This window comes from Tyto alba, unplaced genomic scaffold (genome assembly GCF_018691265.1).
Source record: "Tyto alba isolate M040663 unplaced genomic scaffold, T.alba_DEE_v4.0 Super-Scaffold_30, whole genome shotgun sequence".
Lineage (NCBI taxonomy): Eukaryota > Metazoa > Chordata > Aves > Strigiformes > Tytonidae > Tyto > Tyto alba.
Genome location: NW_024881305.1, coordinates 3,688,866 through 3,694,745, shown reverse-complemented (window position 1 = coordinate 3,694,745; position 5,880 = coordinate 3,688,866).

Sequence of the window (5,880 nt, the reverse complement as noted above, 5' to 3'; positions counted from 1 at the left end):
CAAGATGAGGTAATACTACCTCTTAGTAAAATAATTTCTATACTATGTCTTGGTATGCTTCTGATTATTAAAGTAATATTACTGCTGGGTTTCAGATCACTGCCGTATCACTGCAGTGTGTTTTCATGAAAGAAAAGACATGGGAGGATTGAGTTACACAACTGTGTTTGTTATCCCCTTCTTAGCAACCTTTGCACGCTGTCCCAAGAGGTTCTCAGTCTATGCAAGATTAATTGCCCAAATATAAAAGCCCTGTTAACCTGAATATATTATTGAAAAACAGCATATTTCAATCTGCCCTACTTTTGAAAATAGAGATGCCGGGTCAGCTCCTGGCATAAATCTGCAGTGCTCCTCGGAAGCCAGCGGAGCTTCTCTGATTTACATTGGCAATAAAGTCGTCCTGGTTTGTCTGCCACTGATGAGAGAGTGAGCGTGCTCGCCGAGCTGCCACAAAGGGCATGGCGGTGGCCGGGGAGGAGCCTTCATGGCAGTCGGTGTCTTCCGAGCAACTCAAACCTGCCAGCCTCGACACTGCAGGATAAAACATTTAATTTTTCAGTATGAAAAGTCATTTTAAAAAAAAAAAAATCCCTTAGTTTTATTTCTAGTGCTTGTCTTTAAATGTTTTCAGTTATGTTGAAATAAAAATTCCAGATAATATGAAATGATATAGGAATTTCCAGCTGTTCAATCGTTTTTTTTTCCCACGTGGGTTGAGGTGGCCCTGGGCAGACCAGCGCAAGAGCTCATAGCCCCTCAAAACTTGGATGTGGATTGCTGGATGAGCTGAACCTTGCAGCTTGAATTTCCACCCTCTCTCCACTAGAGGGAATTTTAAAACAAATTTTTTTAGGATTAAAGTCTGGTTTTCAGTGTGTTAAAAAGTACAGCCTGCAGGACACTGCTGTATCTGGATGCAGAGGGCATCTTCTGTAAGGCACAAGATCCTTTCTCGGTCCTGGCTGATTATAGCTAATCACAAGAACAAACTCTGTTGTGAGATGAATAGCAGAAAAGGCTCCTTAATTTTTTAGGGCTCAGCCTTTGATTTCTCTCTGCCAGCAGGGAGAACCAGGCGCACCCTGGCTCCCTGCCTCTGCATCCCGCAGGGCTCTGTCTGTGGCCAGCCGTGAGCTGAAAGGCCAGGCTGAGTTTTGAGGTGAATTTTGAATATTGGGGCTTCTCATAGCACTGCTTGTTTGTCAGGGCAGAGCTGGTGAGGGCTGGCGTACAGAGCTGCCTATGTGTGATAACCAAAAGGGGAATGCTTTGGTCTTATCTGTACGCAGAAGTTGCACCTCAGTAGACAAAAGAATAAATTTTAACGGACACAGTTCAACACCTTCTTTCATGTTGGGAGTAGCTTAGTGTAGAGATAGGCAGATGATTGCAAGCAATTAAGTTATGCCGCTTAACAAATTACCACTCTCTAGCTGAACCTCTTTAATTAACCACATGCACAGACCCAGCCCAGCACTAATGAGACATAAAATATTTTGCCCTCAACCACAGTGACCAGTAACACCTGCTCTGCTAGAGTACTTGGTAGCACTAATTTTGACCTGCAGCAGTCGAACTGGCGAGAGCAGGCAGCCGCTACCCCTGAGCACCCTGCGCCGTGTTGGCTGCTCGGCTTGCACGGTGGGATGCTGGGCTTCTGCCACTGCGAGGATGGTACTTGGGGATGTGCAGAGGGCTGGGGTTTTGTCTCTGAGGACTTATCCCTTGCCTGGCAAAAAAAGACCAAAAAAAAAAAAAAAAAAAAAAAGCTGCAGAAATGGCACAAAGTTGCTGGCAGGGTGTTGTATTGCAGTGGGTTCAGTGTTACCACAACTCAGTTGCTTAGTTGTGCCTTACTAAGTCATGATCACAACCCTTGAATTAATGTCGGATTGGGGTATCAGGTTTAAAGTGAGCCAGAATAATAGGGATCACGAAGGACTTTATATTGCCTTAATATAGCAGTTTAAAATGCGTTTCAAGGTCTGTCTTACATGCAGAGTTAATTGAGAAAAGCTATTGCAGTTTCAAGTGATGCTCTCACTAAATTGAGTTCACTTTCATGTGTTGATGTGCCCTAAATTACACTGGTGCAGATTTCCAGCCAGGCAAAGCTTTGTAGTAAGGGCGTGATGTTCACCAGTTATGAAAAAAAATGGGGAGAGAGTTTTCCTGCTGGTACTTTCAGAAGAAAGGCAGAAACTGAGGGGCAGCACTTACCTCTCTGAGGTCTTAAAAAAGCAGCAGATAGCCTCTGGACCCTTAGCTGTATTTTCTGTAACTGTAAGAAAAGATCTTAGACATTTCTCCAACCAGGTGGTTCAGGTAGTGAGTTGGAAAAGTAAGACAAGCATCAGCAACAGGCATCAAATGGTGAATTCAAGGAGACTGGATACGTCCTATTCCTGGAGCAGGATGGTGTGACCCTTTCCTGCACACACCCTGGCTAACTCAGCCTCCTGCCTTTGATTTATAACTCACCTTTCCCTCCTGCGGCTGCAGCATTGCTGAGCTGTCAGTGAGAGGTCGTCAGGGTCTTTCACAAAAGCTCTTCCAGGTTTGAGGGGTCTGTCAAGCCCTTGGCATGCCCAGGGCTCAGTAAGTATAAAACCTGGAAACAAGCTCTGTCCAGTTACTAGCGAAAGCATCAGTCAGCCTGCAAGGTTTTTATTGCTGGCAGTTAAGAAGAAGTGGACCAGCTGTCTTGGATTTTCAGTGGAAGGAGTTTTCTATCCTAATTTATTAATTCAAGGTTTCCTCAAGACCTGGGAAGCAACATCACCTCTAAACCTGCACTTGCTATACAGTTGAGCCCAAGATGAGATTGGCCAAGAAACTTGAAAGTATTTTGTTGTTCTTTTAATGGAAATGCCCTTTTTACTAGGAGGGAAAACTTCAGTAACTGTTTCTTTTTGCTTCTTTTTTTCTAAGTATTTTTTCTGAGAGTTGTGAATCTATCAAAATGCATCAAAACAGTGCTTTGAGAATTTTTTGTTAGGAGAAACACTATGCTTTTCTTCTGTGTTTCTTCAGTCATAGCAGAAATAGAAAGTGAAAAGGTGAAAGACCACAGGAACTGGAGGGAATTCCTAGCAAAGGGAAAATAAAGGTAACAATTCTGCAGAAATTCATGGTCTTATTAAAGGAAGAGAAACCACAACATTTGGAAGATATGACAAATGTGTGGTTTTTTCATTTACTTGTTCTGAAGTGTGCACCCTTTTCTTAAGTTGACAGCCCTAATCTTCGTGTTATTTAGGACCTCCATTTGTTGGGGGTTGGTTTGGGGTTTTTTGTTAGTCACTATAAGCCCATCTCTTTTTCCTTTTTTTTCTCCCCAGATGCAGAGATGTGTGAGTAAAGTGACTCTTGCCTCTTGCAGCCTCCTCTCCAGGAGGCTGCAGCGAGTTGTGAAGGAGAGCTGATGCTTCACATCTGGGCGCCTCCCAGACAGGGTCAGCAGGTGGATCACAGCAGAAATGCGCTATCCGTTCCCCATGCTTTTCTCTGGTGGCTTCTAAGGTCAGTTCCTCAGCAGTTGGGGTGGTTCTTACTGTGGGGGCTTCACCCTTGGCAATGATGGCCCACACCCACCCGCCACAGCAGTGGCTTTTGCAGGAGCGTGGTCTTTTCTGCTCAGCAGCAAAGGAGTTGCCAGCTGCAAAGTCTCGAAGGGATGGAGCACAACGCTTCTGCTGGGGAAAATGCTCAGTTGTATTTTTCCCTGACAACATCTGCATCAGGGAATAGCAAAGATGGGGATGCAGCAAGGGTAGCAGTGCTTGCAAATAAAATGAGCATCTATGAATAGCTGTAGAGTGCTAGAATTTTGCTGTCTTTATGGGTCTGCCTTTCCCTCACTCACAAATGCCAGCTGCTAAAAATGATTCATTTCTTCTTAGAAAGCTGTTCTGCTGTCTTGGCAAAGCCTTGCTGCTTGGTGCCTTGATGGTAGGATCACACTATTTTTAAGGAAATGAAGCTGAGCCATGGTCATTACATGTGTTGTCATTGTTTAGCTACAGATTTTTGCAAGAAGATCTCAAGGAAAAAAAGGGTTGTGAAACATCTTGTGCTACTTGTGTGCTGCTGTAGAGTTCAAAGAGGGTGTCATCTGAGCCATGTAGACCTCATCCAGTTTCAGCTTTCTGACCTTTGGTCCAGGTTCTGCAGAGTAAGTGTAGAACAACCCCACCTAAATCATGGGTGTAAATCCCCCCAGACAAGCACAATCAGCACATGGTAAATGCCAAGGTACCTCCCTGGACTATTCTGGTGAACATGTTGTTGGGCAGAGTCATGGTTCAAGCAAATGTGAGGGCATTTTTGGAGAGAGGGAGTTCTGAATGAGAAATGCGACATGTATAAAGACAGTGTTATGGTTTGGTCTCGCCCGATGACTGGTATAAGTGGAAAACTGAATTTATTGCTTGCTTTGTGCTGAATCAGGTCTTCTAACTTTAACAGAAGAGGCTCCTCCTTTACAGCAGAGACCAATCCAAGGGCATTGAATTACTGCAGTATTCCCCACAGCCATCTGATGATAAGGGTATGTCTAAATGGCATATTGAATGCAGACATGAAATTGCTCTGCCAAAGCTCTTGATATCTGGACAGACTCCAGCTTTGATCCAGAAAGCTGTATGACTGCCAGGAAAGCAGAGCAGAGCCCAACTTCATACATGTCAGAACGGTCACATCTGCTGCAACAAGCTCATCTCGCCCCATGGTCTAACTGATAGTCATACCCCCAGGGTTGTCTTCTCTTGAATTTGCCCAGACCACCATGATTCATGGAGATTGTTTAGGGAAAGTCAGAGAGATCTGGGAATAAGGAATAAATTGGAGAAGACTCTGCATGTCTGGCTGCCATTTCACAGAATGGAAAAAACCACTGGCTTAGTAAACTGTTTGCTGCAAGCTATTCTCACAGCGCTGCCACAAAGGCACTCCTGCTGTCGAGGTGCTAGTGCCAGTTCACGTCAATCATGGGGGTTTACTGCTGCCCGTGTTCCCCTTTCAGCTGGGAGATCAAAGTCTGTTTCCTTCAATTCCTTTTGTGTCAGTGCAGCCAGGTCCCATGTGGAATCCCAGATATCAGTGGTAGAAACGATGCGTGAGATGAATGGACGTGAACAAGCCCTTGGGAGGAAGCGTATCCCTGACATTGTAATGACAGAGTGCTGAATCTTAGCCAGGGGCTGAGAATCTTCAGACACATGCCAAATGAAGGAAACCTGCCTGGGAGCGAAGGATTTTTATTTAAAAAATTAAGATGCTAAAAACAAGTGTGATTTCCCAGCTCCTGCCCACTCTTGTTTCATATCCTGGAAGTTAACTAGAAAATCCCTTATTTCTGCAAAACTCTGGGTGGTTCAGAGTTTGACCCAGTTTTAGAGATAAGGTACTTGTCTCACATACCAGATCTAGACCGAGATCTAGATCGCTACCAGATCTTGGATTCTGGTTTAGGGTCAATTCTATTTGAATGACCAAAGGCAAATACTTCAATAATAGTGGCCTTAATTTTTTTTTTTTGGTAATTTAATTAGGAGCTTGATCTGGTTTTGGGGCAGGACACAAAGTGGATTACAGGAGCAGCTGGCTCTTTAATTAGGGCCATTTATATTTTGTTAAAGTTTAACCTTTACTTGCACAGAGAGGCAGTGACAGCAAGGGACAGAGCTTCAGCAGCGTGTTTTTGTGTGCAGAGCGCCAGGTCAGCCAGGTATGTGCAAGATTGCGTGACTGAGAATACTCTCACCTTGCTCGAATCTCGCTGCAGTGATCCCAAAGTACCAACTGGTGACTGTGACATATGGCTATTTATAGAGACCAGGAACTAGAGGGTAAATATTTATTTAGATTCCGATGCTT